Here is a 10,951-nt window from a genome sequence, read left to right as displayed (position 1 = left end):
TACTGGACAGCATCTGTCAGCCCCAGGGGTCATCCGTATGTACGTGCAGGTTTGGGAGTCCATTGATAAATAAATTTTGAATAGGGCTCTGGAAGCGGTCGATCTGGAGATATTCAGCCCAAAAGTTGGTCCCCGGCGTTGATTGACCCCAGACTCCCGGTGTGAGTGAGGATCGGATCCTGAGCAAGGGACCTTCCCCGGTAATCCCTCTGACAGAGTCGCTCATCAGGGATGTCTGACTTCACTGGAATCACTTGGCGCACACCTGGCATTGAGGGACTATCGATAGACAAGGGTTGGCAATTTGTCTATTTATTGTTTTGAACAGCCCAGTGTGGCTAATACCCTCACAGTGCCCAGTTGGCCTGTGACAGATTGATCTATCTATCTGTTATTATTATCTGTTGTTATTATTTACTATTAGCTCTTTTATACTGCCTTATCTGCTTATCGCATTTATCTTTCTGTTACCTGTTGTGTGTGTAAGCTATAATAAATTTGCCTTTATTCCACTCCCAACTTTGCCTCCTCGATCCAAAACTGAATCAAACAGCCCAGTTGGCCTGTAATAAAACTGATACCCTCACAGTGCCCAGCTGGCCTGCAACACCCCTCGCAGCTCAGGGCCCTAGGCACGTGCCTAGTTTGCCTATGTGTTAATCCAGCCCTGGCCTAAAATTGTTGCTACTAGTTTCTTTTTTTCCTTCCCTTCACTTAAATTTTTGATAGAGAAACATTGAATGTCAGAATCCTAAACTGGGTATTGAATAGCCCCTTTGTTTTGACATCTTTTAGCTTAGCTAGCTCCCATTCTTTGCTGTCAGTGAATGAATAACTATAAACCAAACAGCAAATATTCCCAGCTTTTCAGCAGCATAGAGCTGGGATGTCAAACATATTGCCCAAGGGATCTGGTCCACAGAGCTAAAAATTTGGTTACAGAAAAAGAGGTGGCTGCTGCAGCTCTGAAAATCACAACTGATTACAATGCTGCTGTATTTCCAGCCTTGTGGGGTCACATAAGTTTGACACATTTAGTCAAACCTTACTCTTCAGTATTGTTTCAGAAGCTATTTGAGGCAGGGTGGGAAGTTATACACCAAACACCATGCCATTTTCAATAGTGATTCAGAGATGTGTCACTGAAATCCATTTTCATCAAGATTCTTTTTCTCTACTATGTATTCACCTGGATATTGTCAGTGGTTGCAAAGTACCCTTCTTTTCTATTTTTTTTAAAGCCACTATTGGCACCTCCCCACTAATGACAATCTAAGCAACTCCAGATGAAGGCAGGATTCTTTTTATAACCATATCACAATGTAACTAATTTCCAACCGGGCAAATCTCCTGTTAGGACAGATTTTGGTTCTTACTGAGAGCCTCAGAACATAATACTAGACTGTTTAGTATCTAGTGAAGTTTTAAAATGTACTGCAAACTAAAACACACCCTTTTGTCCAAGAGATAATTGAGCACGTCAAGGAACCGTGGTCCTAATAAAGAGGCTTACCCATATATGAAAGTGCATTTTTGCTTTCAGAAGATGCGTCTTTTCTTTCAGAAGAGGCCAAGTATGCTTCATTGCACTTGGCACACTTTGCCTTCTGCTCTTCTCAGAAGATGGCTCATGTGGTCTTTTGCACGCGCTGCAACTGTGACTTGCTCTTTCTAGATCATCTGGGAGAGCTATCATTTTCCCCATCCCACATGTGAAGAGTCACTTGCACCTTAGGAAGAAACAAGTTGTAAACTTTAAACTTTATAGTTCTACAAACACAAGCACCCACTTACAGTGCTATATTTGTTAATGTATTAGGTAAAGCATTAGGACAGTAGTAAGGGGTTACATTTGACTGCCTCCCTTGAATCTCCAGCTCTCTTTAAAATAACAAAGCAAAATGAATAAGGCATCATTAGTAAGTTAAATTATGAAAGTAAAGAAGCCCACATGTCAAGGCTCCTACAATCCCTTTCCATGTGCCATACGCATATAATATTTTTTAGGTTTGGTTAGTGCAAAGCTTTTCCTGTTTGAACTTCTCCGGCTTATTTTAATTGCCCAGTCCTTCCAGGCTTTACTGGAACATAATAGAACAAAGCAGAACAAAGTAATTTTTCAATTAAAAGACAACCAGAAAACAGGATTTATCTTTACTTAAAGTTACCTACGATCGTACATCCCATGCAAACAACTCGGGCCATCGCCGAGATCTCCGCGCTCGGATCTGTGCCATTTCACCGCGACGAGCACTCCGCCTCCGCCTCCGCCGGGGCTGTGCCGAGCGCTCGCGCTGCAGCAGGAGCAGGCTGAGGCCGACGCCGCGCACACCTGCACACCTGGCCCTGCCCCGGCCCCGGCCCCGGCCCCGGCCCCGGCCCCGGCCCCGGCCCCGGCCCCGGCCCCGGCCCCGGCCCCGGCCCCGGCCCCGGCCCCGGCCCCGGCCCCGGCCCCGGCCCCGGCCCCGGCCCCGGCCCCGGCCCCGGCCCCGGCCCCGGCCCCGGCCCCGGCCCCGGCCCCGGCCCCGGCCCCGGCCCCGGCCCCGGCCCCGGCCCCGGCCCCGGCCCCGGCCCCGGCCCCGGCCCCGGCCCCGGCCCCGGCCCCGGCCCGCCCTGCTCCGGCCCCGGGAGGCGCATACTTCCCAGATGAACCATTTGTGGCTTTGTCCCGCACCCTGCCCCAGCCGTGCAGCCCTCCCAGCTAGGTGTCTACATGAGCACTACAGCACCATTACTAATACCAAGTAAATTTGCACAGAGAACTACTGGTTTGTCCAATGTTACAGAGCATGTCTGTGGCAGGGCTAGGAATAGAAACCAGTAAATATAGATACTGAAACACTGGGCACATCTACATTTAGTACTTGTGTAAGTACATACTAAATAAGTGTGCAGTAACTCGAGTTACTGGGCCGTAGCACCGGCGAATGTCTTTTAAGTGACACTACTGCACAGTAGTCGAATAATACTGTGCAGTAGCATATTAGCACTGTCCATGCTGCGACTGCCCATACTGTGCTGCCTGTTCCAAAAACTGCATGCAGTGTCTTCAAGCAGGGAAGTGGTCAACTGCCCGGTTGTAAGCTGTCCAGATGGGTTCTCCAGCAAACAGTCTCATTGCCTTAACACAGTTCTGGTAAGAGAAAATAAACTGGCTGTAGTGTGACAGCAACTTTGGAACAATATTAATTCTGAAGGTAAGCTTAATGGGTACATCTATGTGCTTTACTGCAAGTTGACTAATTAGCTCTGCAGTAAAGTGTCACGGTCTACACATGCAGCTGTATTAAGATGCAGTAAATTAATTCCTCCATGGGATAGTACTATCAGGGACTGATGTGCTGAAATGCACATGTAGATGGTGACGGGCTGTGTGGGAACCCGCCTCCCCATGTCTGAAGAATGCGGGATGGGGAGAGACCAGGGAAGCAGCCCCAGGCCCCAAGGGAAAAGCAGTTGGCCTGGTAAGGGCCGGTGGAGTCTCCTACCTCCCAGGAGGAGCCTCAGCAATGGCAGGGGAGCAATAGTCATGCCCAGTACAGCCATAGCCATGCTTTAGGAGTATGTGCTTGGTGCGCATAGGTGGGCACTCCGCGGCTTTTTGTATAACCAGCAGTTGTGCCACTGGGGAGAGCCGGGAGCAGCAGAAAAGCTGGTATGCCAGGGAGAGCTGGCAGCACAGTGAAAGCTGGCATGCTGGGGAGAGCTGGCAGACTGGGGAAAGCCAGCAGACTGGGGAGAGCTGGTAGAGTGGGGAAAGCTGACCCTGCAGCGAGAGCTGGCTAGCTGGAGACAGCCGGCTGCATAGAGAGAGCCAGAGGAGACTACTGGAAGCCTGGAGGAGTGCGCGGCATCAGGTACCTAGGAGTGGGATCCCAGGATGGAGACCCACAGCAGTAAAAAGCACGGGAAAGGAGAAGAACCCCAAGACACAGATTGAGGTCATGGCGCTTGAGGGCATCTAACTGAGAGTCCAGGAACGTTGGGGTTCTGAGGACTTTATGTTCTTTATTAGTGTCTCCCCATTGAGCTTATTGAACTGTTTGAAGATCAGACTGAGCTTGTATTAGTACTGTCCCAACGTCCTTGGGCAGGCCTGACCATTTGTCAGGTAGTAGAGAACTCATTTTGATTTTCATGTGTTTCCATTTTTGTTTATACTTGGGAACATCTGGTCGGCAAGTGGACAGGGTAAAGAGAAGCAGGAGCCCTGACAAGGCGACCTACGGCCCCACATGTGTAGCTCCAGAACCATTGGGAGCCTTCTCCTCAGCTAATAATAACAAGACATGGTGGGTGGGAAGAGAAGGGCAGCGCATAAGCATGGATACCAGTGAAGTGCTAGAGGTCATTAAAGAAGGCCCAACTGGTGGAGAGCTTTGACTCTCACACCTGTAGGTATTGACTCACTTGAAGCATTGGATACAGGCTGGCTGGGGCACAAGGGTGCTAAAGTGCAGGGGCTGCCTGCCATCTAGCCCTGCACTTTAGCACTCTTGTGCCCCAGGCAAACACTCCATCATCTGATGCTGACACCGAGAGCCCAGAGCTTACCCACCTGGGCCTCCTGCCAGCCCAGGGCTGCTCTGCCCCAACTCAAACTGCTGTGCTCCCAGACACGTGTGCTGACGCTGTGCCTGGGACAAGCTGATGCCGGCGTAAACTGTGCTGGAGTTTATCACATCGCCTTAATAACCTGCTAGCCAAGCTTGCTGGATAAATATGGGGAGCCATAGCCACAACACTCCGGACCTCAGCTTTTGCCCTATCATATTCAGTAGCTGAGTACTGTGCACCTGTTTGGCAAAAGTCCTCACACACACATCTTGTTGACACCCAGCTGAGCACAACCATGCGTATCATAACTGGAACCCTCCGCTCCACTCCCCTCCCTTGGCTTCCTGTCCTTGCAAATATCACTCCCCCACACATCCCCCAATTGATGATGACTCAAAAGTTGGTTGAAACCATATGTGCTGCATCTCACCTACCACTTTATGATGAGCTGTTTAATTCACCCAAGGCCTGTCTTTCCTCATGATGCCCCTTATGGAGCAACCTCCCGGATCTGGACCTGTCTGCAGATTCCCTTTGGATCAAGGAATGGGAAACATGGGAAGTCATAAATAAGTTCCTTGAGACAAACCCCACCCATCAACTTGCTGGTTTGGAATTAACACAGCAAGAGTGGTCTCTCTAAACAGGTTCAGGACAGGCCAAGGCTCCTGTGCAGCCAACCTCCACCACTGGGGCCTCAGTGCTAACCCACTGTGCTCTTGTGGAGAGACACAAACAATGTTGCACGTTATTGAGGAGTGTCCCTTCTACAAACTAGGAGACGGATTAATAACTTTAAACTCAGTTAACGAGGAGGCTATCGCTTGGTTCCACAGATTTGCATTCGCTAAATAAATAATAATGGCGTGTGTAGATGGCTCTTAGCATGCCTTTCAGTGTCTTATTAAATCACTCTACCGTTCCATCCATCTGTGGGTGTAGATGAGGGTTCACAAGTGTCCAATATGTAGTGTCTTACAGAAGCCGTGCAGGACTCCCAACATAAAATTTGTCTTCTGATCAGTTACTATCTCTTTCAGTATTCCCACCCAGTTCGTTAACTCCATGGTGACCTTAGGAGCCATCACCATATGTAGAGGAATCACCTCGGGGAATCTAGTCACATAACCCATAGTAACTAGGATGTACTGATGCCCAGAGTTGCTCTTTGGAAAAGGGCTGGTCACATCCATTGCAATTCTCTCAAATGGTCATTCAATTATTGGCATAGGTATCAAAGAGGCCCTCTTTGGGAATGTCTGGGAGGTCTTCTGACACGCTGGACAAGCTTTGCAAAACCTTTTGATCTCTTTCTATATGCCCAGCCAGAAGAACCTTTTTAGAAATTGGGTTTCAGTTTTATCCTGGCTCAAGTGCCCTCCTGTGGGGAGGAAATGGGATATCTGAAGCAGATCCCCTCGGTACCTCTTAGGAACTAATAACAGGGCTATTTCTTCCCCTGGCCCTACTCCCTTTATTATTTTGTATAAAAGACGTTCCCTTACCTCAAAACAAAGGTACTGTGTTATTTTCTCAGGTTTTCTGACTTCATCATTCCATCGGACCACGTCGACCTTGTACACATGTTGAAATGTTTCTTCTCTCTCTTGATCCTCATGGAACTATCGTCATTCTGTCAGGTACTCCAAGTCTATTTCTTCCCCGTTCTCTGTCATCTTCTTCTTGGCCTGTCATGGCCTCAGTCTCTTCTTTTGCTTCCTTCCAGCAGCATGGGAGCTCTGACATCTCTGTGACCTGCCAAAAAACTGTCTGCAATTTCAGCCAATCATGCCGCAAAATCCTTGGGCCTGGCAACTGGCTCGCTGTGACCCGGTGGGGGGGAAGGGCGAGATTCCCCTGCAGACAGCAGTGGAGCCGATTTCAGGGGTGGGCACTAGCGCTCTCTGTGCCCCCCTACCAGCCAGAGCACTCGCTGCCAGGAGGGGCAACTGCACTCACACCCATACCTCTTCTATACATCGCCTATGGCCATGCCTACTGGTAGTGTCTGTCCCAATTTTGTTATCTTCAGTTTCCTACGTGGATAAACCTGACGTTCCCCATGGACACATATTAGCTTCTTTGGGACAGTGGGTTCACTTACTTCAAGAGCTACCAATGATTCTCTAATCAAGGTTTGGATACACCCAGTATCAATCATAGTGAGACAGTCCTTATCATCTATCAAGATCATTACCACTGCTTGTGGCAGAACCCTGCTGATACTGGCTCCAAAATTACAGTCCATGGCTTCTGGTCTTTCTGTGTTAGCTGATCCTTCCATGGATATGGGTGTCTTGCCTTGGGGCAGACCCCAATCCTCCTTCAGCTTTGGGCACACCTGGCTCCATGTCCCTGTTCTCTGCAAGCATAACATCTATCATCCTGCAAACCCCCAGGGTATCATGCTCTCCTCAGTTGGGTCCTCACACCCCTCACCTAATAGGTGATGCTGCCTTAAACCCCTTAGGGTCGAATCTTTCAGCTTCCAAAAAAGCTTCCGCCAGCTTTAATGCCTCCTCTGCTGTTTGTGGTTGGTGTCGGCATACCCACTGTTGTGTCCCTTCTGTTAGGTCCCCTATAAATTGTTCAAAAACTATGGTATCAATTACTTTGGCCAGGGTTTTAGTCTCCGGTTTAAGCCACCGCTGGGTCAAGTCTCTTAAGGACTGCAGTAGCACCTCTCTTCCAGGTTTTTCCAGGCCCTGGACTAGATATGATACATCTCTGTTGACACCTCCAGTCTTTATAATAATCTTTTAATTTTTTTTTTTAATAATCTCTGGCCTCTTCACAGGACATAGACTGCCTGGGCTCTTCCTGTTAATAGAGGTGCCAACTGATATGCCCAATGTTCAGGGGCCCATTCAGCTGCTAAGGTCAGTCTCTCAAAAGCCTCTAAATAGGCCTCCAGGTTGTCATCCTGGTCCATTTTAGGCATCCTGAAACTTTCAACCAGGCCTCCTTGTGCGCCCTGTTGTTTTCTCATTTAATGTCTGTTGATGGCAAACAACGCACTCTGGGCCGCTTGTTCTTCAGCTCTGGCTCTCAAAAACTTGTCCATTTGGCTCTGTTGTCCCTGCAGAGGCTGGATAAGCAATTCCTGTACTTGTGACCCTGCTGCCCCTGGGGCCAACCCCTGACCATCTGTATCCATTATGTCTTGGTGCTTCCCTGGCCCTAAGGCTCGTCCCAAGGGAAAGAAAAGGAAAGGAAAATCCCCTTTTTCTTTGTTTTCACTGGATTTCTGGCCAATGCACCAAAATTGTGACCGAGCCAACTTCCTTCTTTTTAAAGAGGAAGACATCTTGGTTATATGTAGCTGAGTCTGCACAACACAATAACCATCTGCTCTTGCCCCTCAGAAGGCTAGGGTATCCCGGTACTTACAATCTCACCTGCCATTACTTTGGTGTAATACAGATTGGGGAGGTGATGTTTCCTTTAGGGATTATCCCATCTTCTTAAGAGTGGGAACCCATGTGAGCTGCTCATCTCTGATACTGCTGACTGCATCAGATATTGGACCTTAGGGGCCAAACTGGGAGCTCCTCTGACCCATATGCTCCCGCTTCAACCTCCTTGAGGATATTGCTTCACAGACCCTCAGTCCTTAGCAAATGGTCACAGTCACTTTACCTTGCATAAAGTCTCACACACTCCAACTCTTGTCGAAGGCTCTGGGTTTTGCCCTGGGGATACACAGCAGTACATTATGAATTAGTATGATGAAAGGTGAGTCGCTCTGCTGCTCCTCACCCATCCATCGCTCCACATATGCTGTTGTCTGTGTTTCCCTGTGGTTCAACTGCTGCAACATCTTAAAGAGTCCATCTGATCCCTGATGCCAATCCAGTTCTGGCTCTGGCGCAGAGCTGTAGCTTATACTCCCTCAGGGGTTAACAGCTGTGCCTGCAGCAGTCGGCTTGCTGCTCATCATCATCAGAGATGTGCCTGGCTGGCTCTGCTCCCACACAAGGGTGTGGCTTGCACCAGCAAGCATCCCCGCCCCTGGTTCCCGGTTGGGCCATTCTCTGCAGTGCAGCCAGAAGTAAGACATAGCTCTGATACGGTTAGCCTTGTTGCCAGAGCCCCACACTGTCACAGAGGATCCCAGATCCCTTACAGGTGATGGGGAGGGTGTGCACAGGGTTCTTTTCTTTTCACCCCCCGCCATTCTGTCACATGCCTGCTGGCTACAACCTGCAGTCCTGGGACCGGGTGGCCGCCATTTGCTTTGAACAGCAAATGAAATTGCTCCTAGGTGCCCATGTAAGGCAGCCAAGTGATTATTAATGCTGCCAACGGCAGCACAGCCCAGGTGGGCACTCTGGCCATGGCCATCTGGAGTGGGTGCAGGGGTCCGTGCAGGCAGTGGTGGCTTTCTGGGGCTGTCTGTTGCCAGGAGGCCCCTGGGTCTGACTGTGCTGTCAGTTCATGCCCACCCCGTTAAAACTGCAGGTTAGCTTCAGGTTGGCTCAAAATGAAAAAAAAAAATTATGATGCCTGCAGGCTACGACCTGTAGTCCTGGGACCGGGCACCCACTGTTTGCTTTGAACGACAAATGAAACTGCTCCCAGGTGCCCACGTAAGGCGGCCAAGAAGTTATTCATTCTGTGCATTAATCCAAGGTGAGGCTTAGCAGCCAACAGGGACCCTGGCAATCAGGTGCACCCTGGGGAGCCAGCCCCTGGTCTGCAGGGGGGCCTGATCCTTCCACTGCGTGGCAGCGGTTTAGAAATGCATGTAAATAGTAATGTAATTACTGAAATGACACTAAATTCAATTAATTAAATTCATGAAAATCCCACACGTTTCAGTCAGCTGTATATGTTAGCAACCTGTGAGCTAGACATCACCAACCATCCTGTAGCAGGGATTAGCAGTTTGGCAGCACCCCCTGCTGTAATTCAGTACTTCAGAGATCAGTGGGCTGGATTGTTATGTGGTGCCCCATGCAGTAATTTCCTGTGAATAGCGCACTGAGATTTATGATATTTAAGGACTGTCACTTGTATACAGTGACAAACTAAAACAAAACACACCATTTCAATTTAGGGCTCATAAAATAAAACCCTAAGGAATAAACCCCTGTCATGTGTACAAGTGCCACCTCCCCCTCCGACCTTTTTCTTCTGAGAATGCCAAGTGATCTAGTCTGATCGTCTAGGTGTCTACCTCCCAAGCAAATGCCATTTTAGTCCAGATTAATTCTGGAGAGACACCAAAGTCATCAGAGGATCTCATAAGTATGCTCAGAACATGCCCAACACTGATCCACCACAATAAGTTGTGCTCAAAAACACCCCCAGTCACCGCCCACCTTTTGCACAAATCCTCAAGTTAGAACATGTGCCCAGTAAATGAGACACCTGGGATTTGGGCCCTCCTCAACCTAAGTGGATTAAAACTCACATCTCCCTGCTCCTGGAAGAGTGTCCTGATCACCAATCTACTGACTAGCCAAGAAAGGAAGTCTGCCTCCCAGGATTCTTGAGAATGAACTCAAGTCTGTAATGTACCATTGATCAGATCCAGTTTGATCCCATAGGCACCGACACTTAGTATACAACTATATTTGCATTAGCAAGTACTAAATAAATACACTGCTGAATGTGTATTTTAGGTGGTGCTACTGTGAAGTAGCCTAATAATACTGCATAGCAGCGTATTAGCACTGTCCATGTTGTGACATGCCACTGTGCAGTATTTTTTGGCTACTGTTCAGTCAACATCTTGTGCAGACATGCTCTAAGGATCCTAACTGATAAAAATTGTGACACCTGTGGAATTTGTGGCAGCTGACCTGGGTTTGGAGGATGACAAATTTAGACTTAAATCCCTGAAGTGGGAGTTAAGCGGGACATCAGCACTTACGCTCTTTTGTGGTTCTGACCCACACGACCTCGGGCTTTGTCTACACTAGGACATAGCCCAAATCAGTAGCTGATCTAGTTCAACCTGTGTGGATATGCAAAGCAGAAGTTTGAATCAAAGGAGGTTTTCTCTTTTTATATGCAGAGCATCACTACTCCTAGCCCAACTACTGATTCAAGGATATTCTCACTCAGACTTTTCCGCACCTTTGCAGGGTGGAGACAGTTTTTCAGACACACACACAGAGTCCTAAATCACAAGAAGATGCAAATTCCATGGAAGCCTGGGTCATGCCTCAACCTCATAACTCCAATTATTCCCCAAACCTGCCGTCAGGTCAAAGATCAATGAACAGGTTGTTGCAGAACTAGGAAGTAACCCAGATTATGTCAATGTCAGGGTTGGTTTTAGTCATCGGACAATGCTCCCCCTCTTAGAGTTTGTTTGGGGCTCCTAAATTACACCTTCAGTAGACACAGGCATGTTCTTACTATCTACAGAAAAGGCAGTTTAAGA

The 10,951-nt window shown here is 48.6% G+C and overlaps 1 long non-coding RNA gene across 2 annotated transcripts in view; it reads right to left on the bottom strand.

Annotated features, from left to right (window-relative positions):
- The window catches only part of LOC112552004, a 10,119-nt gene extending 7,742 nt beyond the window's left edge, over nt 1-2,377 (bottom strand). The window contains exons 1-3 of one of the 2 annotated variants that reach the window (XR_003096357.1): nt 2,169-2,377; nt 1,514-1,730; nt 102-279 (exon numbers count right to left, since the gene is read on the bottom strand). This is a non-coding gene — a long non-coding RNA (uncharacterized LOC112552004). Of the gene's footprint in view, nt 1-101; nt 280-1,513; nt 1,731-2,168 lie in introns of those variants that run through there. The other variant, XR_003096358.1, reaches the window with a different exon arrangement.
- Between the last annotated feature and the right edge of the window lie 8,574 nt (nt 2,378-10,951).

The sequence above is a fragment of the Alligator sinensis genome, unplaced genomic scaffold (genome assembly GCF_000455745.1).
Source record: "Alligator sinensis unplaced genomic scaffold, ASM45574v1 scaffold2_1, whole genome shotgun sequence".
Lineage (NCBI taxonomy): Eukaryota > Metazoa > Chordata > Crocodylia > Alligatoridae > Alligator > Alligator sinensis.
This window is presented reverse-complemented; position numbering and strand designations above follow the sequence as displayed.